Raw genomic sequence first — 24,104 nt, 5'->3', positions numbered from 1 at the left:
ACTTAAACTTTGATAAAACAAGGATCATGGTATAAAAGAAACAGACATGGGAATATTTCTGTAGATAATAATGTTTTAGAAATTGTAGACACTTTTAAATAAATTGGTGTAATGTTTTCTGAGAAAGAAAAAAAAAACAATTTGCAGTTGAATAAAGGCACATTGTTTAACAAGAAAAACGAGCAAAGTCTGGCTCATATTAGAAACAAAGAAATCTAAATTTATCTATTGAGAAATCTAGATTTACGTTATTCGATCACAGAAGTATGCCAATTTTAACTTATGGGTGTGAAGCCTGGGGATATGTTGAATTATCACTCATAAAAAAGTGCATACAGACTTCTGAACAGACGGTTGGATTTAGTTGTGCAACACTTATTAGAGATATGATGTACAATTTTCAGAGCAATACAACACTTTGCATTTAGACGGTTATTCTGCATTGTAGGGATCATCAGGTTTCCCCCTCCCAAATTGATCCGTGATGATTGAAACATCCATTTTCTTTATGAAAAGTCTATAATTGTCACAGGGCGAGATTTTTAACGTACTGTGGCTCTACTGACTGAGCTATCCGGCCGCTTACAAACTACCTCCCTTGATAAGAGATCAGTTCAATACCGTGACATAATAATTTTCAGAAAAATATAGGATTCGAACATACCTCAACTTTGGGTCTCCTGAAGAGTTTTTCAACCTCATTTTTACCACATCTTACTACAATGTTTACCTTTTAGCCCTAATTATTCTGGAATTTCATTCTTAATCACATTATCAGTGGATAATTGGGAAATATGTCATCTGTCGTCGAGGGATGTCTTTACAACAAGTATTTAGAAATAGAACATGTCCTATCCTGTAACTGTAAATCTAGTATTAAGTTGCATGAATTCAAGAAATTGTTGCCTTAACACAACAAGATTTGTTTGTACATCTTAGTTTTAATTGGTGTTGTACTGCAAAATCCTACTCTCTGTTGAGGCCTTAAAACAAGTTTCACATGTCAAGAAAAGTACACTGCATGATGGTGAGCATAGGCCAATTTACAATAACTATACAGAAAAATCCCATGCATTTTGTTTGCTCAATAGGAAAACTGGTTATTAGCAAATACATTTTATGAACTAGACAAATACCAAGACAGTGGTCTGGCAAGTTAATGTTGAAAGGAGATATGATCTTGATATGAATAATGAGTCTGTTTCTCCATAGAAAACCTTGTTCCTAGCAAATATCATTTTGTTATCTATATGCAACAAGCAAATTCGTTGGATTTATATCCCCCGCCGAGTACTGGTTATTATTAACACAACAACTGAAGACATAAGGCTTTATTTATATATTAATCATGGCATAAACAGTAATATTCTTTGAACTTGATAAATATTCAGGGCAATAACAGAGCCATAATTTTGTGTTAAATAGTAAAATCTGGAAATGCCAATGAGAAGTATGCATACTACATAACTAATCAAGGGCCAAACATCTGAGTTATAAGTTTCTGACCGGGAACAAGGCGACTATATGCACATCTCCTCTTAGTATCCCATAAAGTTTCATTGAATTCCAGCCAGTAGAAGCAGAGAAGTAGCGAGGAAACAAATATTTTTCTATATGGTTACTGCATAACTAATCAAGGGCCATAACTCTGAGTTAAAGTGTCTGGCCGGAACAAGCCAACGATATGCGCATCTCCTCTTGGTATTAAAGGTTCCCATAAAGTTTCGTTGAATTCCAGCCAGTAGTTGCAGAGAAGTAGCGCGGAAACGATTTTTACTCCATATGCATACTACATAACTAATCAAGGGCTATAACTCTGAGTTAAAATGTCTGACCCGAACAAGCCCACGATATGCGCATCTCCTCTTGGTATTGAAGGTTCCCATAAAGTTTCGTTGAATTCCAGCCAGTAGTTGCAGAGAAGTAGCGCGGAAACGATTTTTACTCTATATGCATACTACATAACTAATCAAGGGCTATAACTCTGAGTTAAAGGGTCTGACCGGAACAAGCCGACGATATGCGCATATCCTCTTGATATTGATGATCCCCATAAAGTTTCGTTGAATTCCAGCCAGCAGTTGCAGAGCACTAATCCGGAAACGATTTTTACTCCATGTGCATATTGCATAACTAATCAAGGGCCATAACTCTGAGTTAAAGTGTCTGACCGGAACAAGCCCACGATATGCGCATCTCCTCTTGGTATTGAATGTTCTCATAAAGTTTCGTTGAATTCCAGCCAGCAGTTGCAGAGAAGTAGCGCAGAAACGATTTTTACTCCATATGCATACTGCATAACTAATCAAGGGCTATAACTCTGAGTTAAAGTGTCTGACCGGAACAAGCTGACGATATGCGCATCTCCTCTTGGTATTGATGATTCCCATAAAGTTGTGTTGAATTCCAGCCAGTAGTTGCAGAGAACTACTCCGGAAACGATTTTTACTCTATATACATACTACATAACTAATCAAGGGCCATAACTCTAAGTTAAAGGGTCGGACCGGAACAAGCTGACGATATGCGCATCTCCTCTTGATATTTATGATTCCCATAAAGTTTCGTTGAATTCCAGCCAGTAGTTGCAGAGAACTACTCCGGAAACGAAATTCGGACGGACGGACGGACGAACGGACTTACGGACGGACAACGCCAAAACTATATCCCCCTCCGGATTCCATCGGCGGGGGATAATAAAGCTGTATTATTTTTACACTTATTTACTATAATCCGGTGCTCTGTCTATGTTCTCATAGACGAACAAGAGTATATTTATACCTACATTTTACAACGAGTATAATAACTTGTTTCAAGGAAAGTTAAGAATAAGAATGACATTATTATCATCTATGGTAGCCAACTAAAATGAGTCTCTGTTGTAATAAAATCTGATAGCATTGAAATCATAAAAGTGTTTAGTAAATTAATGTGTTTTAGATGATGACAATAATGAACTAATGAGTGTAAATAGCATAGTCCAATGTACCTATTTATATCAAATGTGCGACATTATGATTTTAAAACATACTTGTTTGTTACTCATATGCATTCAACCAGTCATTTTACAAAAGAATCTTATATGTGGGCGTTATTTGTTTTTGTCTACTGAATTATCTTTTAATAACTTTTATACGATAAATTGATTTTTCTGCAAAACAGACTTTTCTCCAATTCAGAAACAAACATACAACATTTGTTAGTTTTAACTATTTTTAAGAAAGACCAAAATTTATAAACAAAAAATTGTATACAGTGTTGTATTGGTTTATACAAGAGTTGTACCATTCTAAATTGTATTCCTTGTTCTGTATTGTGTTGGAAAGAAAACAAAAATAAGAGAGTCCTCTGAATTTTGTGTTGACACTTCATTGCGATATACATATGAAGCTCTGCTGTGTTACTGATCTTCATATAGCCTACATTTAGGGGTGTATTTTCTAATTCGTATTTAAGCAATTGTTTCCCTAGAAAGCAAATAACATATGTTAGTACAATACCCTCTATTCAACAGTTCCTTCAGATCGAACAAAGATAAACTGGATAAAAAATATAAAAAACGAACTTCAAGAAATAGATGACACGAAAGTTGTAATTAAAAAAAACAAAAACGATATATTTTCTCAAACTTTACCTTTGCATCACTTGTGTAATGGTGCAACCAATTTTGTATAAAAAATGGTTTATGTTTTATCTTAACACTGTGTGGGATTGACCTCACTTGAACCTCTTGTTATCATGATCAAATGTATTTCTATAAACAGAGGAAAATTCCTTATCTCTGGAAAACCGACTTTGTTTTAGGTGCAATGCAATATGGCTTGATAGAGATTTGAGCTTTTATTATTGTAAAAAGTACAAAGATTTCGTGTTCTAACATAATTATATCAAGTGATGCACTTAAAATGGAAAATTCTGCAAAATGTAATACAGAAATATACTCAGAGTTAGATTGTAAAAAGGTTTAAGTTTGATTCTAAGCCCGGTTTCACTATTGGTCCATTTTGCAAAATAAGATAATCATCCTTGATTTAAAGGAATGCAGACACGCTACATCAAATGGTACACAAATCTCTAAAATATATTTCCAGTCCCTTCATGTCAAAAAATCTCAGTGGAGTCCCTTTAACGCATAGTTTCAATGAAACACAACTTTCTTACTATAATAGATACACAGGAAACCGGATATTGTAATAAGATAAATGATATTGCCTTGCATAATTGGTTATCGAATCAGCATGAATCGTTCAGAACGTCTTTGTTAGTTACTCTTTCTACTAACTTAACTTCAATATATATCAGAGTCCTTGAAGTGTTCTTGTAAATTGGAGGTCATTAATAAAAGGGTCAGACAAGATTTTTGAACCATCCTCGAAAACGGAAAATAAAATCATAGATAAACTAAACAAAAGAACGTTGTGTACACGGATAAAACCAGACTGTACATCAAGCATGCAAGAATTTATGACATTGTTATCTATTATTATCTCGCCATATCTCTTATAATTATGTATTTATCTGACACCTTACCACATTTTCTCGTACAATTACTTAATTCCCTACAATACTTAACCCAATAAGATAGAAAAATGATAATAAAAGGTCACTGTACTTGCTGGTTTGACTTTAAAACTGAAGAAAGAGCACAAATCCATAAAATTTGCTATAGTAATCCAAGTAAAGATTATAATATATTTTATTATAGTTACATTTCTGAAATTTAGCATTTAAACGAGTATCATCTCTTTTCCTGCATAGTTGTAACTGCATGTTTTCTTATATTTGATTAATAGAACAAATATGATAGTTTGTAATCGTAATATGTAACACAATAGTAACCAATCAATTGGAACGCAAACATTTAATGGACAATAACAGGAGACTGAGGTCAATGCAATATTTGTGACTGACTGGAAGATTAATATAATGATGCTCTGTATACTCTTTCTTAAATTTGATTTCTATTTTCTAAGTAAATCATTAATACGTTCAGACATAAATATACTCTCATGTTGATTTATAAACAACAGTTACATAAGCCTTGGTACCCTTAATGAGTGATATTTTACAGATTTGCTCACATTGTTTGATATAATTTGTTACAATAGCACTTTTAAAGATCCCGTAACACATTTCTTTACGTTTTTATATCAATGAAATAATGTTCAAATGAAGATTTATTAATATTGTAAGTTCCAAAAAGCATTACTTGTAAAGATATTACCGAATTTACATTTCATATTAATAAAGGGAGGTAATTGGAAATTTATTTTCTATCAAGTCTTAGTCAAATAAACGCAAATATTTTAATGATAAAATAAAGATAAAATTGTAAAGACTTCGATGAAATTACGATTTATAAATAATGATTTAAAAAACCTAACAAAAAATTCATTTGTCATATTTACGACAGAATAGGGGGAGCACCCCAAAGGCAATGGAACAAAAAAAAAGAATATTAATTGCAGACTGAATTAGAATGAGTTTGTCGAAGAGAGATAGTGAAAAAGTACAAATTCTTACGCCTTAAACAATGAAAGAATAATACCACTTCAAATCTACACTTATTCAACACAAGCCACCTGCTACTGTCTTCGTAAACAAACACGGCCTTATTTAAAATCTCATCATCTTGGGAAAAATCATTTTCATTCATTAGTGAGGTGTGTCTGCTGTGAAAATATATTTTTTTAAACTTTGATTGAATTTTATCATTTTAGGTTTATTAAAATAAGTGAACTGGTCTGTGATGGGAGGTATGTACATAATATATAGCATAAATAATTATATATAGTATTTAGTATCAAACTTGACAACAAAACCACTGAAGAATTATAGAACAGAACAGAATTTTATTTTATTTTGACTTTTTGAGTCTGCAATTCTTATGTTATTTTGTTGTGATTAATGCTTCCGAGGGATCACTTTGTTTCCAGAATTTTGTACATAATCATAATCATATATAGTGGATGTCGTTGATAAAGATCAGGTACATGATTTGATATTACAATGTATATATGGCAGATAATAAATTGTTATGAAAGATTTGATTTATTTCTCATCATATAAATGTTAATATTTATAAATGTTAATATTAAATCTTTTATTTTCCAAAAAACATTATATTAGAATATCCAAACTATACACTTTCTATTGTTATTAATAAGAATATAGAAAACAATTTTGAGTGCAGTTGTATAGAATTATGCACGGTTCGAGTTAAAATGCGCAGGAATATAATCACGACGGCCGATGGGCCTGAATGATGAATTATAAAGCAAAGCATTTTAACGATAAACCGTGCATTATTGTACTATTATGCAAGAAAACAATAATATCTATATATTGATTAAAACATCAGACAATTTATCATTTCGAATTTTTTTTTTCAAATATATATTATAGATAGAAAATTACATTTTTTTAAAATTTAGACAAGATTATTATTATTGTTATGAGTAAATGTGAAAATTGTAGATATTGACCAAGAAAAATATTTAAGAGATAGAATAAAAGGTTCGGCGCGGACAGAAAGAAGGTAGCATTTAGGTCATTACCATGTACTTTCTCTCAGTAACTGAGCACCCTAGGCATGCTCTGTTTTTTGTTATTTTTGTAATTTGGAATTTGACCCCCCCCCCACCCAAAATCATGTTCCTCAAAAGTTTTTCAACATCCTCTGTGCTCCACCTCACTGCTATTTTCACACTTTCGACCTTATTTTTCATTCGTTACACTGTTATCAGGTGATAATTTGGAAATCTATCACTTGTGATCTTGGGAGGTCTGTACAACAAGAAATACAAAATAGAACATATCCTATCATGTTAATCTAGTACTAAATTTTATTAATTTAAGTCGTGTTGTAATTCTGGATCATATCGTCTGATGACACTGTTTTCGCGTAAAATGTTTTATCATCATATTCAAAGATCATACAAAGTCTAAATGAACCAATCATTCAACTTGTATTCTTCCAAATGTGCCTATGCGTAACTGTTGCGTATGCCTTTAAATAATATTTTCGCGTGTTTTAATACGGAAAAATGATTGAATATTTAAAATCATTCATTCAAAAATCCTGCAAGGCAGTGACTTACAAATTACAAGAGGTTATTCACAAACGTGTGTAACAGGGTCATCTTTTCGTGCTTTAAATACAGTTGGGTTGATTCCAGTTACTTCCCTTGGATTATTATTTTTAATTGTATTTTTAACCAATCAGATGATCGCTTTGTATTTCCCTCCAAATGTGTTTAGTTTGATGATTTTTGCGGGAGTTGAAAAGTATTTTCAATAGAGAATAATTGGGCTTATGATTTGTTTTATTTGTTTTAAGGATTTGGAATAAGTATTATGGTATATTTTAAAGTTTATTGTTCGGCAATAACTTCTGTATTTCATGTAAACAGTGTATATTTATTTGAGAAGTAAATTCATGATTTTCATGTATTTAGAACTGAGTAAAGAATTGAGATGGTTCAGAAATAGCATTCCTTTTTAACATCACTTAACTCTTTCTGTCATGCACATTGTTCTTAATAATACGCATCCTTTATTTGATAATTTTCAGCACCCAGTCACTGTGTGAGTGAAGTGTTTGTTGATTGGAGTAAAGTTAACTAGATGGTTTGATATTGTTTAGAGCATACAATTCCACAAATTGGTAAGTCATCATTATATATTATAATTGTGTATTATTATGTGTAAGTTATTGCTGTAACTTTTAACTGACCATTTATTGTATGTATGTAATGTAACTGTAATATATTTTAATGTAACTTGATATTATTGTTAAGGGTTAAGATAAAGCCACTAGAACCACTTAATAACAAGTATCATATGTGAACTATTGATCATTATGATTTAATGTGTTTTTAACATTATATATTGTGAATTAGAGGAAGATAACCCTGTAAAGATGAGACATTAAGTGAATAGGCATTTAGTGACATTTTGTATGTTTTCAGTGTGCTGGACTTGTTAACTAGGTACTCTAGTTGACTGTGATAGTGTAATGTGAAACAGAGTGCAGGAACAGTGATATAATGGTTTGAGACATTTTAAGAGGATACAGTGATTATTTATATTTATTTGTTTATCAACATAATAACACAGTGAACTATTAATAAATCTATATGTGAACCCAAGCCTATTTGGATTTGTAATCTTTTATTTAGATACAAAGTAACCAAAGGTAACATTTGGCGCCCAACGGGGGACCGGGTGCATAACAAGACTATGAGGACATTTATAGTAAATAATCACTTCGAATTATGATCATTTTTCATTAATTTAGTACTGAACAAAATAGTGAAGAACTATATTTACAATCTGTGTTACATTAAACTTTTGTACTATGAATTAAGTAAACTTTGATGAAAGAACCTGAATATACCTTGAAGGACTGAAGTAAGATCTTTAAAGTTTCATTAAAGATTTATAATTATTGTCAAACTACATTTATTGTGAAATCAAATACCAAGTTTGACAGTGTCATCAACATATATGTATGAGATAGATCTACTTTACACCTTGCTGTTTTTAGAAGGAAGTAATTTCAACTGAACATCAGAGGAGGAGCATTTTCACTTGTGTAGACAGTCTACTCAGGAGTCAACAGTGTATCTGACAGTTATTGGTGCATGAATTATGTGTGGTTTATAAAGGTGTGGTCTAGTGGCTTGTAACAACTTGGTTGTAAGTAAAAGAAAATATTGTAAACTTGTTCAGAAATTGCAGTGATCCACAGTGAATATACATATTGATTAAATTACTTATAGTTATTCACTGTAAATAATTGCTGCAATTCCTGACATGATTATGTGATTATTCTATGTGGTATGAAATACATATGTAAGCCCGAGTGAGATTCACCATTGCATGTTTAAAATTAATTGGTAATAGTATTCTATTTCACCAAAGTTCTACTGTCTGTATACCCTAGCACCACCTTATAGCCTTAACTCCAAATATATTTAATATTTAACACAAAAAGGCTATTTAAGAACCATCTCAAGTCTATAAATTTTTATCAAAAATGTAAACAAACATTGACCTAGATTTTGACCTCTTGTTGCATTGAACTGGTGCAAAATATCAGAAGTTATTTACTTTCCTAAGTGATCAATCATTAAAAGAAATATTGGTTCTTGTTGTCCGAGTTAATTTCTAGAGGAATAATAATTTCATTTGTCTATTAATTTCGAACCATAAAGGTGGCCTTAAACTGTTTGTGTGTTGTTTATTTTCCTGCCATTTACATGTGTGTTTATTTTCATTAAAAGGTCAAGGAAGAGTATTTTCCCAAAATCTATACTATAAGATAATTGGTTCTACTGATATTGGAATTTCCATGACGTCATTGACTACCTGACTGATATGTGACTGAATCACATGACATTATAGTTTAGTAACTATTTTAGTTACAGGTGTAGTCTATAATTAGGATAGTATATAGATTATCAGGCTTGTGTGTGCACTGACAACTGTGACACTTTGAGCGAAATTGTATACAAAACTAAGTGAAAAAAATTAATTGACAAGTAATTTTTTAAAATTAAATAATTAATTAATGTAAAATTATAGTAAACTGTAAAACTTAAAAGAAAGTATTTATTTAACAGATATAAATAAATATAAATCAACAAATAAAATATAAAGTACTCCCTGCTAAGTGAAATAATTTTGTACTGAATTGTTTGCAAAAAAAGGATTTTGTGAATAATTCTTAAATAATTACATTTATATTTACAAAAATAAAGTTTTTTGTAAATAAGTTTAAATAAATAACGTTTCGTTTGAGAAAGTAGCTACTTAGTAGCTCGACTTTGTTTATTTCTTGTTACACCAGATACTGATTATTCATATAGAACTCCTGTCATAATTGGTACAAACATACTGCAAGAATTACTTAAAGAATGCCAGAGCAACTTCGGTGATAAATTTCTTCAAGAAGCAGATCTACACACAACATGGTACTTGTCATTCAGATGTTTGGTTATTCGAGAAAGGGAATTAAAACGAAACAAAAATAGGTTAGCTGTACTTAGAAGCGCAATGCCAGGAAAGGTTACAATTAGACCAAATGAATCTGTTCATATTACATGCTATACTGATAAAGAACTTGAATTTCAACCGACTACAGCAATAATACAAGAATGTGAAGACAGTAGCTTACCATCCTACTTAGACATTACACCAGCAGTAACACATTATGAACATGGGAAAAACAAGTCTATCACAGTCAACGTTTCAAATCTGACAATGAACACTTGTACTATTTCTTCAAGAGCAATAATCTGTGAGTTACAACCCGTGTCAGTTGATCAAGAAGTATTTGATAAGATTGAAGGAAAAGGAACATACGATTCTATCATAAATGATTTACACATAGATGACGGTAACCAGCTAACACCAAAAGAAACTCAACAAATTAAAGATGTCCTAAATAAACATAAAGCTATTTTTTCAACAGGCGATACTGATATTGGCAGTTGTAATAAAATTAAACATAGGATAGATTTACTTGACGAAACACCTTTCAAACAACGACACAGGAGAATTCCACCAATGATGATAGACGAAATTAGAAACCACCTGGAACAATTACTCGCAGCGGGAATTATAAGAAAGTCAAGGTCACCATGGTGTTCTAATGTAGTATTAGTCAGAAAGAAAAATGGGAAATTAAGAATGTGTGTTGATTACAGAATGTTGAACAACAAGAGTGTTAAGGATTCATACGCATTACCTCGGATTGAAGAAGTTTTTGATGTTTTAAAAGGAAGCAAATATTTTAGTACAATTGATCAAAAGGCAGGATATCACCAAGTAGAAATAGAAGAAACTCACAAGGAGAGGACAGCCTTTACTGTAGGACCACTTGGATTTTTCGAATATGTTAAAATGCCGTTCGGACTTTCGAATTCGCCAGCCACTTACCAAAGATTGATGGAAGAATGTCTCTGAGACTTAAATATGAAAGTGTGTATCATATATCTGGATGATTTAATTATTTTCAGCAAAACTTTCGAAGAACATCTACAAAATCTAGTTCTAGTACTTAACAAACTTCAAGAATGTAATCTCAAATTATCTCCAGAAAAGTGCTTCTTTATTCAACAGAAAGTGAACTTCTTAGGATATGTTGTAAGCGAACAAGGCATCGAGACTGATCCAACCAAGATAGAGAAAATAAAAAACTGGCCTACGCCAAAGAATGCTGATGAACTTCGATCTTTTCTAGCATTTGCCTCATACTACCGTCGTTTCATTAAAGGATTCTAACAAATTACACGACCACTATCAGAACTTCTTCCGCCAACTTCACCAAAAAAATCTAAAAAGGCTACAAAAGAATGGATATGGACAGATAAAGAACAAGAAATTTTTGATCAACTGAAAATAACTTTATCATCTCCATCAATACTTGCATACCCCGATTTTGAGTTACCGTTTGAGCTGCATACAGATGCATCGACGAAAGCACTTGGCAGTGTACTTTATCAAATACAAGATAATGTCAAGAGAGTTATCGCCTACGCTAGTCGCTCACTTACAAAATCAGAGAGAAATTACTCCGCATTCAAGCTAGAATTCTTAGCTCTTAAATGGGCTGTCACAGAAAAGTTTGCCGACTACTTAGCATTGAAACACTTCACAGTGGTGACAGATAACAATCCTCTCACACATGTATTGACATCGGCTAAGCTGGACGCAACAGGTCAACGATGGACTTCAGCTTTAGGAGAGTTTGATTTCGACATAGTGTATAGACCAGGAGTTAATAATGCAGACGCTGATGGAATGTCACGATATCCATATCAACAGATTGTTCAAGATAATGGAAAGGAAATGATAAAACTAATGTGATAAAAACAATATGCAGTAGTATAATTCCACCGCCATACTTTGAAACTCTACCAACTGATATAGACATAATTGATGCAACTGAAAATCCAAGCCAACCCATGGCACAGATAGAATTTCGAGAAATCAGACGAAATCAAAGACAAGATCGAATAATAGAGAAATGGCGTCGCGCTGTTATTGATAAAAAGCTACCACCTAAGAGTTGGGACAAAGATGATAGTATTATGAGAAGGAATTATGACAAATTACACTTAAAGAGAGGCATTTTATACAAACATGTGGAGAAAGACAACATCAATCAATTGGTTATACCAAAGTGTTATAGACATGATATATTATCAGGACTTCATGATAACGTAGGTCATCCGGGTAGAGAAAGAACTCTCGCTTTACTTCGTGAAAGATTTTATTGGCCAAGAATGTCTATTGATGTCGACAATTGGGTTTCGAAGTGTAACAGATGTCTCCGAAGAAAAACAAACACCAACACACGTGCACCATTGATCAATATTGAAACAACACACCCACTTGAGATGGTCTGCATGGACTACTTAACACTTGAGCCTGCCAAGGGAGGTATAGCAAACATCCTTGTTATTACAGACCATTTCACGAAATTTGCTATGGCGATACCTACAAAAAATCAAACTGCGAAAACAACTGCAGAAGCATTTTACAACAATTTTATAGTTCATTATGGAATTCCGACATCTATTCATTCTGATCAAGGAGCAAATTTCCAATCTGAAATCATGAAAGAACTCTGTAACATCACCAATATGAAAAAGTCAAGAACTTCAGTCTATACCCAAGGGAAATGGAGCTGGAACATTTAACGAAGTTATTAGACATTTGGGCACCTTAGAAACTTAAAAAATGTTGGAAGAAACATATCCATCTTTGTCTATGCTACAAAAGCAACCAATGAAACTCAAAGATTCCCCATATGAAAAATGTTTTGGGGAGAAAAGAAAAATTCCCAAAAATTTTGCCAATACGAAAAAACAATAAAAAACCCCAACAGAATATATAGATGACTCAAGAAAAATTTTGTACAAAAGACAAATAGAAAAACAAAAAAAGAGAAAGGGAACAAAAGAAATTTTGATAGAAAACCCAAACGGAAAAATTTCAGTGGGAGAAAAGGTTTTGTGAAAATTAGAAAAAAGGAAAACAAAAGACCAAAAAGAAGAAGAGTTTTTTGGTAAGACACCAAAGCAGATATACCAGGTTCAAGGTTAAGTCAGAACATACTGGTATTATAAAGACATTACACAGGAATCATTTGTATCCAGTACAAGAAAACATCAGAAGTGGTCCAGAAGAGTTAAATATGAGAATTGAAAATGTAGAGAGTGTTAATAACAAGGAATTCAGACCGGTACCGAAGAAGAGGATGTCTTCCAACAAAAACACAAAAATAGGAAGTGAAGGACCAAATAAAGGAGAGAGTGAAACAAATGATAAAAGTAAAGGTGACGTCACAAGAGATGAATCAGAGGATTCAGAAGAAACAGATTCGGAGGTTGGGAGCAGTTATGTATTTTATACATGCGGCAATGGGGACGCCCATAATAATCCCAAGAAGAACAGTGATAACAAGAGTTCTATAGAACTAAAACAAAAGAACAACTTAAATGATTCAAAGACAAATGAAGATAGTGACTCTAAAGAAGAAGACCATAGTGATAAGAAGATAGAAGTAGATATTGAGAAAGGTGTGGTGAGTGTTGAAACAGACACTTTACCAGAGGAGGAACCAGATGAAGAACCACAAGAAACATTACATCATGAAACAGATGAAACAACAGAGGAATTAGAGGGTAAAAATGAGCACAATATTGAACATAACAGATATAGACATTGCTGAACCAAGTCATATAGTGGATTCTCATGAGAGTGACATAGAAAATATTGAAATAAAGGAGATAGAGGTGAAGAATGAACAAAATATACAGAATGAGGAACAAAATACACAAGATGATGAACATAGTACACAGAATGATTAACAGAATACACAAAGTGAAACTGAAGAAATACAAGAAACTGAAAATGGAGAGGAAACCTTTCCACCAAAACCTACTCCTAGAAAGTCTAAAAGAGAGAGAAGACAACCAAAATGTTTTGACTCCTATCAAATGAACCGGATGGTGGCTTTGAGACCATATGATTCTAAGCTTCATGCTTTGAACGTACTTATGACATCAGTAGTACTCAATGATGTGGATTCTGAAGTAGCACATAAAGTTGTAGACGCGATCATGAAATGATTTTGAAATGTTATGTCGAAATACGAATTTTGCATTGAAATGTATAAATAAAAATCAAATGTCCTTATTTAAGGCATACATGTGTCTATGTTTTATGATTTCTGAAAATACATAGAATTGCAAGGTTTTTCCAAGGAGGGGAAGTGTGTAACAGGGTCATCTTTTCGTGCTTTAAATACAGTTGGGTTGATTCCAGTTACTTCCCTTGGATTATTATTTTTAATTGTATTTTAACCAATCAGATGATCGCTTTGTATTTCCCTCCAAATGTGTTTAGTTTGATGATTTTTGCGGGAGTTGAAAAGTATTTTCAATAGAGAATAATTGGGCTTATGATTTGTTTTATTTGTTTTAAGGATTTGGAATAAGTATTATGGTATATTTTAAAGTTTATTGTTCGGCAATAACTTCTGTATTTCATGTAAACAGTGTATATTTATTTGAGAAGTAAATTCATGATTTTCATGTATTTAGAATTGAGTAAAGAATTGAGATGGTTCAGAAATAGCATTTCTTTTTAACATCACTTAACTCTTTCTGTCATGCACATTGTTCTTAATAATATGCATCCTTAATTTGATAATTTGCAGCACCCAGTCACTGTGTGAGTGAAGTGTTTGTTGATTGGAGTAAAGTTAACTAGATGGTTTGATATTGTTTAGAGCATACAATTCCACAAATTGGTAAGTCATCATTATATATTATAATTGTGTATTATTATGTGTAAGTTATTGCTGTAACTTTTAACTGACCATTTATTGTATGTATGTAATGTAACTGTAATATATTTTAATGTAACTTGATATTATTGTTAAGGGTTAAGATAAAGCCACTAGAACCACTTAATAACAAGTATCATATGTGAACTATTGATCATTATGATTTAATGTGTTTTTAACATTATATATTGTGAATTAGAGGGAGATAACCCTGTAAAGATGAGACATTAAGTGAATAGGCATTTAGTGACATTTTGTATGTTTTCAGTGTGCTGGACTTGTTAACTAGGTACTCTAGTTGACTGTGATACTGTAATGTGAAACAGAGTGCAGGAACAGTGATATAATGGTTTGAGACATTTTAAGAGGATACAGTGATTATTTATATTTATTTGTTTATCAACATAACACAGTGAACTATTAATAAATCTATATGTGAACCCAAGCCTATTTGGATTTGTAATCTTTTATTTAGATACAAAGTAACCAAAGGTAACACGTGCTTTTAATTTCACCTTTAATTTAAGAAATATGTGCTTATAAGATAAACCCGGGGTATATATATTAAACAAACGGTCCTATTCGGTAAAAACGTGAGAATGCAAAGCATTGTTGTAAATGATCATTGAAAATCAAAATAGCAACCAGAACATTAAACAACGAAGTAAATGATGAATAGATATTTCTTTCCTACACAGTTTTAATATGAAATAAATGAACCCTCGGAACACCACTTGAAACGTACATGAACATTTCATTAAGTCAATCAATATTCAGCTGGAGTTAATGTTGAAAAAAAAACACAACCAAACTAAATAATAACTAACTAACTAACCAACTAACCAACTAATTAACTAACAACAGGAGCAGTAATGATTTAAACATCGTAGTACTTATACACTTACTGTCAGTCAATTAGCCATTTCTACGATAAAGATCAAATCTAAATGTGTCTATAATTTAGTCTGGCGGATGGTGAAAAAACAAGAATAAAGATCAACAAGGCAAAGGCAACGTTCACAGGACGCGGCCCCGACACTTTTAAGAAACCTAGAGCGGACATAAGGGTGAAAGGAGTGGGACATGTAATGTGAAATAGTATCAAGTCATTTCTGCCGAGTGTTATCATTAGCATCAGAGCTTTAAATGTCAGATATACAAAATATCCAATCTTTTCCACCTCGATGTGAAATACTAATAAGAAATCAAGAGCAATTGTAAGTCCGTCCTTGAGTCATATCAGTGAATATTCAACGAGCGGTCGGCGTAGTAAATTCTTACTTGAAAAATCATGAATTTCAATACATTTTTATATACGAAAGGTCTATAATGATCTTCATTTTTTTAGAAACTGCAAAATACAGGCCAATACTTGCACAAATAAGATTAACTTATCATAAATTACAATAATGCAATAACGATGTATCAATTGTACATGTATAAGACGATGACAACGTTGAAAAAAACTTTGAAATTAGCTATTTTGTTGTATGCTGACGATACCATTCTTTTTGCAAAGACGGGAAAAGATTTTAATATCAGTGTTGAATACTTTTTCTAATTATAGAAAAACGTGGATGTTAAAAATAAACTTGGATAAAACAAGGGTCATGGTCCCCACTCAGAAGTATTTCTGTAGATAATAATGTTTTAGAAATTGTAGACACTTTTAAATAAATTGGTGTAATGTTTTCTAAAATAAAATAATTTTCAGTTGCAAAAATGCACATTATTGAACAAGCAAAACGAGCAATATGTATTTATTTATTGACTGGCAATTTAAGTTATTCGATCACACAAGTATGCCAATTTTTAACTGATGAATGTGAAGCTTTGGGTTATGTTGATTTATCACTTATAAAATAGTACATACATGTCAAGAAAAGTACACTGCATGTATTGGTTTATGTTGAGCATGGGCCCATTTACAATTACTATTAATAAAAATGTCTAATGCATTTTGTTTGCTCAAAACGAGAACTGAATATAAGCAAATACTTTTTATTTTCAAGGCAAATACCAAGACGGTGATCTGGAAAGTTGTTGAAAGGAGATATGATCTAGATATGAATAATGAGTCTGTTTCTTTACAGAAAACATTGTTCCTGGTGAATATCATTTTGTTATCTATATGTTATAAACCTTTATTATTTTTACACTTTTTTATTACAATCCGGCAGTCTGTCTCTGTTTCTCATAGCCGAACAAGAGTATATTTATACTTACTTTTTACAACGAGTATAATTACTTTGAAAGATAAAAATTGACATTATTATCGTCTATGGAAGCCAACTGAAATGAGTCTCTGTTGAAATAAAATCTGATATCATTGAAATCATAAAGGTGTTTAATGAATTAATGTGTTTTAGATGATGATAAAAATGTACAAATTAGTGTAAATAGCATAGTCCAATGTACCTAGTTATATCAAATATGCGAAATGATGATTTTTTTAAACAGACTTTATTGTCACTCATATACATTCAAGCGGTCATTTGGGCGATATTTGTTTTTGCCGACTGAATTATTTCATATTTTACAATGTTAGAATGAGTCAGAAACCTTACCAATGCATGTTCTTATGAATCACTAATACTTTTCTTATAATATCACAGTTCTTCAAAAGATGCCTTTTTTATTTAATTTATTCTGGAAAAACTTTTTTCATGCCTTAAACTGGTCAATACTTTTATACGACAATTTTACTTTCCTGCAAAATAGACTTTTCTCCAATTTAGAAACAAACATGCTACATTTGTTGCTTTAACTATTTTTAAGAAAGACCAAAATTCATGAATGAAAAATAGCATACAGTGTTGTATTGGTTTATACAAGAGTTGCATGAATTGTATTTCTTGATATGCATTGAGTTGGATAAGAGGTATCCCTCTGAATTTTGTGTTGACACTACATTGCTTTATACAGGTGACGTTCTGCTGCATTTCTTGTCTTCATACAGCCAAAATAAATGTTGTTTTTTTTTGTTGTTTTTTTACAGGAACCATTGTTTCCTCCACAATCTGAAATAGAAAGCAAATAATGTATGTTAGTAGGAAACCTTGTTCAACAGTTCCGTCATATCGAACAAGATAAAAAAATAACAATTAAAGTAGCACGCCTTCAGATTCCTTCTAATTTTTATGAAAATGTTGAAAATATTTTTAAAAGTAAAATATTATGAAGTGAACAAAGAAAATACTTTAAAGATTATGAATAGTCCTAACTGCGTTAGTAACGCAGTAGAAATAAGCTGATAAATACTGCAAAATCAGTCATTAATTGTACATAGCATGCACAATTTTACTTAAATCTTGAAGTTTTCACTTTTCTTAAACTTATATTATATTTTTCTCAAGTTTGATTTTCTTGAAATATTTAGGTTCATCTGGAGGCATGCAGCTTAAAAAAAGAAATATAAAATACAGGAAAAAAACAACAACAAAAAAAGATGAATGTTTCTCAAACTTTACTTTTGCTTCCCTTTTAATGGTGCAACCAATCATGTTTTATCTTAACACTGTTTGGCATTGACCTTACTTGAACCTCTTGTTATCATGATAAAATGTACTTCTATAAACAGAGGCAAATTCCTTATCTCTGGATAACAGACTTTTATGTATAAAACATGGATCAGGCGCAATGCAATATGGCTTGATAGAGATTTGAGCTTTTATTAATGTAAAAAGTACAAAGATTTCGTGTTCTAACATAATTATATCAAGTGATGCACTTAAAATGGAAAATTCTGCAAAATGTAATACAGAAATGTACTCAGAGTTAGATTGTAAAAAGGTTTTAGTTTGATTCTAAGCCCTGTTTCACTATTGGTCCATTTTGCAAAATAAGATAATCATGATTGATTAAAAGGAACGCAGACATGTTATAAGTCTAGACATATATGAAATGGTACACAAATCTCGAAAATATATTTCCAGTCCCTTCGTGTGGAGTCCCTTTAACGCATAGTTTCAATGAAACACAACTTTCTTACTATAATAAATACAGAGGAAACCGGATATTGTAATAAGATAAATGATATTGCCTTGCACAATTGTTTATCGGCATAAATCGTTCAGATACTTTCTACTAAATTTACTTCAATATATATCAGAGTCCTTGAAGTGTTCTTGTAAAATTTTTGTCTAAATGTTGAATAAAATGTTACTAGGTAATCTGAAACTATCCCCAGTTTGCAAATTGGAGGTCATTAATAAAAGGGTCAGACAAGACTTTTGAACCATCCTCGAAAACGGAAAATAAATTCATAGAGAAACAAAAGAACGTTGTGTACACAGATAAAACCAGACTGTACATCAGGCATGCAAGAATTTATGACATTGTTATCTATTATTATCTCGCAATATCTCATATAATTATGTATTTATCTGACACCTTACCACATTTTCTCGTACAATTACTTAATTCTCTACAATACTTAACTAAATGAGATAGAAAAATGATAATAAAAGGTCACTGTACTTGCTGGTTTGACTTTAAAACTGTAGAAAGAGCACAAATCCATAAAATATGCTATATTAATACAAGTAACGATTATAATATATTTTATTGTAGTTACATTTCTGAAAGTTAGCATTTACATGTGTATCATCTCTTTTCCTGCATAGTTTTAACTGCTTGTTTTCTTATTATGATTAATAGAGCAAATATTATAGTTTGTAATCGTATGTTACTCAATAGATTATTCTCATTTCGATAAAACATTAACAAATTGTCAAAATTGAAAGATGCCGAAAGTGAATTATTATTTAAGAGATATTACACATCTTTGAGGGCCTCATCGCACAATAGTAACCAATCAGTTGGAAGCAAACATTTAATGGACAAACACAGGAGACTGAGGTCCATGCAATATTTGTAACTGACTGGGAGGTTACTAGAATGATCCTCTGATGTCAGTCACACTGTAATACTTTGAACAGGTTCTTAAATTTGATTTTGATTTTCTAAATAAAACAATAACACGTACAGGCGTAAAGATTTATAAACAACAGTTACATAAGCCTTGGTACCCTTAATGAGTGATATTTTACAGATTTGCACACATTGTTTAAATAACACTTTTAAATACTGTAAGACATTTTTTATGTTTTTATATCAATTAAATAATGTTCAAATGAAGATTTATCAATATTGTTAGTTCCAAAAAGCATTATTTGTAAAGATATTACCAAATTTACATTTCATGGTAATAAAGGGAGGTAATTAGAAATTTATCTATCAGGTCTAAGCCATTTTTTTTCAATAAGAAATAAACGCATATATTTTAATGATTAAAGTAAGATAATATTTTGAAGACTTCGATGAAAATACGAATTATAGATAATGATTTAAAAAGAAAAACTTACAAACATTACATTTGTCATATTTATGACAGAATAGGGGAGGCACCCCAAAGGCAATGAAACAATAAAAGAATATTAATTGCAGACTGAATTAGAATGAGTCAGTCCAAGAGAGATAGTGAAAAGTACAAATTCTTACGCCTTTAACAATGAAAGAATTATAACACTTCAAAGCTACACTTATTCAACACAAGCCACCTGCTACTGTCTTCATAAACAAACACGGCCTTATTTAAAATCACATCATCTTGGGGAAATAATTTTCATTCGTGCGTTAGGTGTGTCTGCTGTGAAAATATTTTTAAAAGAACTTTGATTGAATTCATCATTTTAGGTCTGTGATGGGAGGTCTGTACAGAATAGCTTAAATAGTTTTATTGAAAATATTTAGTATCGAATTTGACAACAAAACCACTGAAGAATTATAGAACAGAACAGAACATTATTTTATTTTGACTTGTACATAGTACATAATCATAATCATACATAGTGTGATAATACAATGAATTCAAAAAATTTAACAAATGGGTGTCGTTGGTAAATATCAGCTACATGATCTGATATTACAATGTATACATGGCAGATTATAAATTGTTTTAAAAGATTTGATTTGTTTCTCATCATATAAATGTTAATATTAAATATTAAATTTAATTTATTTTCCAAGAAACATTATATCAGAATATCCAAATTATACACTTTCTATTGTTTTTAATAAGGAAATAGAGATCAATTTTGAGTGGAGTTGTATAGAATTATGCACGGTTCAAGTTAAAATCCGCAGGAATATAATCAGAAAGGTCGATAGGCCAGAATGATGAATTACAAAACAAAGCATTTTAACTATAAACTTTGCATAAATGTACAAGAAAAAATAATATCTATATATTGATTTAAACAAAAGAAAGTGTATAATTTGGCTAATCTAATTTTTTTTTTTAAATACAAACTATAGATAGATATCTACAATAACATTTGCATTCAGATACTATATTATATCAATCATGATGTTTTCCAAAAGTATCCTCTTAGGGGATTTAGACAAGATTAATACAAGAATATGTGTAAATGTGAGTATTGTAGATATTGACCAAGAGGTAGAAAAAGGGTTTCGGCGCGGACAGAAAGAAGGTGGCATTTAGGTGATTACCATGTTCTTCTTCTCAGTAATTGAGCACCTTAAGCATGCTCTTTTTTAGGGGGGACCCCATTTACTGAAAAATCATACTAACAATTATGTATAATATACAAAACATGTAAAACAAGTTAAAAAAAAGGAAACATGTGATATGGTACAGTTTCAAATTTTCACATTACATTTATAATATAGTTTTGAAATACGGTTATATTTATTTTCGCTGTAGAACATTGTAAAAGGGTGGTTTAATAATAATATTTGATGATATTTGTAAACAGATGATTTGTGAGAAATCTTTTACATTCGTTTATATACTGTTATTTTCTCATCCTTTTCACCACAGTGTCCCCAGCTAGATAACCTAAACGAAAAGTGTATACGAAATATATAGATAAGGTCTTCCCGTGGATTATGGTTTAGAGAATAAGTAAAAAGAGTATAATAATTATGAATAGTTCTTATAATTAATTACATGGTAGGTAGAGTTATAAACACCAGAAGATTTGTTGGTCTAAAATGGGAAATAATCCTAGCAAAAAGATTCCTCAATTTTTTAAAACTTCTTAGTCAAAAATTCTTAAAGAGTAATTTTGTATTTGAAAACCCACAAATCATGTTCCCAAAAGGTTTTTCAACATCCTATGTGCTCCACCTCACTGCTATATTTACACTTCCGCCCTAATTTTTCATTCGTTACACCGTTATCAGTTGATAATTTGGAAATCTATCACTTGTGACCTTGGGAGGTCTGTACAACAAGAAATACAAAATAGAAGAACATATCCTATCCTGTAAATCTAGTAATAAGTTTTATTAATTTTAGTGGTATTGTACTTCTTAATCAAATTTTTTTCTGATGACCTGGATGAGACAAAACTGTTTTCGCATTAAATGTTTTGTCATCATATTCAAAGATCATGCAAAGTTTAAATGAATTCAATCTTCAGCTTTTTTCTTCAAAATATGTCTATATGTCACCGTTGCATATGCCTTAAATCGTATTTTTATAAATGTTTGAATACTCAAAAGCATTCATTATAATATCCAGCAAGACAGTAACTTATATAGTTTAAAGAATTAATTCACAAACATGCTTATTATTCAACTTTAATTTCCGAATTGTTTGCTTATCACACAAGTCCGGGGAAGATATATTAAACAAACGTTCCTATTTGGTTAAAAAGTGAGAATGTATAGCAGTGTTGTAAATGTTTCATGAAGAAAAAGATAGCAAAGCGAACAATCAACATTGAAATAAATTCGATGAATGTACATTTCTATCCTGCACGTTTTTAATTTGAAATGAATGGACTCAGAATACCCATTGAAACGTACATGAACATTTCATTAAGTCAATCAATATCCCAGCTGGAGTTAATGTTGAATATCAACAATAAATCAAGCAGATTTTACTCATCAACTTCTTTATCTTAACGAACATGTTTACATTAGTACATGATCAGCGAACCAGCATTTTAGCGTTGTTTATGAGAGAGGTAGAGTATTCCATTTCATTATTTGATTAAGATAAATATCATGGGCATTCTTTTATCGTTGGCAGAATGACTGCTACTGTTTCTAGCCACGGAAGCAGTGTAGATCAAGATTAGTCTGCATTGTACGTATTAATCTAGTACATATTTCGAAAATGTCCCTAAAATGAAAATTGATTTTGTGTAGATTAAGGAATGGACAAATCCATTAAAGATATTTGGCGTGTGGTAAGGGTCTTTGTTGAAAGGAAACGTTTAAACAAAGGGTTTAAGTGAATTGGTGTACAAGAGAAAGTATGTAATACAATAAATAAAGTTAATTTTATAGTGTATTACAACAAACGACGAATTTATTATATATGGATGCTGGTGGAAAGTGTGAGATACATGATCCGATATAACATATATTTATATAGCAGATAATAAATTGTTTTAGAACAAAACAGAATTATTCATCATAAAAGTGTTCAAACCTAGTAATTTAGAACTTTTGTAGATCAACATCTATAAAAAATAGTTTATAAGAATATCCAAAATGATACATTTTATTTCGTTTTTATCGAAATTGGAAGTACTTCTGGAAAATATGCCTATTGTAGACCAAACCACTTTAAAGAACTAAAGTACTATAAATTCCGGAACGAAAACTGCACAATATTTTCTCGATTTCTGATAAAATAAATAAACATATATTCAGATCAATCTTATGAATCTATTAATGACTTTAATATGATTCTTTCTAAAACTTATAAATTATCAAATTGATACTGCCAGCAAATGACCAAGGGTCAGTTTCACATATGCTTCAATCATACATGTAAACTATAAAACTACTTAGCTGAGGAGAGAAACTTGAATTGAGCAGTTTCTGAATGTTTCTTAAGGTATGGCTAATTAATAGACAATTTTTTGTTGTTAATATTGAAATATTCATCGGCCAAAAAGGGTATATAGCACACAAAGATCTCTGTAGAACGTTTTACCGTATTGTTTTGTTTTGATGGCATAATATGAATGAAAATCAATTTTTTTAATTACCCTTTTCTTAATGACATTATAATTACATTAACATTAATGTTAGCATTATTTCAATTACCTTTATATATTGAACATATAAATAAGAATAACCATTGTATATAATCCTTTCAAAACTACAAAGATAATCATTTCGGCTGTCAGAACTGTATACTTGTCTCTTAACGTAAGACAAGATAAAAAATAAGCGTGTTTTTTGTCAAGAAATGATG

The 24,104-nt window shown here is 31.2% G+C and overlaps 1 long non-coding RNA gene across 4 annotated transcripts; it reads left to right on the top strand.

The window, feature by feature from the left end:
- The first annotated feature begins 7,135 nt into the window (after positions 1-7,135).
- Positions 7,136-15,238, top strand: LOC132718472 (uncharacterized). 4 transcript variants are annotated; one of them, XR_009624091.1, is made up of 6 exons: positions 7,139-7,359; positions 7,574-7,666; positions 7,971-8,256; positions 8,549-8,700; positions 14,735-14,827; positions 15,132-15,238. It is a non-coding gene; the product is annotated as an uncharacterized LOC132718472 (long non-coding RNA). The 4 variants fall into 4 exon arrangements; XR_009624090.1 differs by having other exon boundaries at positions 7,143-7,359; positions 7,971-8,076; XR_009624092.1 differs by having other exon boundaries at positions 7,136-7,287; positions 7,971-8,700.
- Positions 15,239-24,104: the final 8,866 nt, after the last annotated feature.

Source organism: Ruditapes philippinarum, unplaced genomic scaffold, assembly GCF_026571515.1.
Source record: "Ruditapes philippinarum isolate M1 unplaced genomic scaffold, ASM2657151v2 ctg6522_1_1_1_1, whole genome shotgun sequence".
NCBI classification, from domain to species: domain Eukaryota; kingdom Metazoa; phylum Mollusca; class Bivalvia; order Venerida; family Veneridae; genus Ruditapes; species Ruditapes philippinarum.
This window is presented reverse-complemented; position numbering and strand designations above follow the sequence as displayed.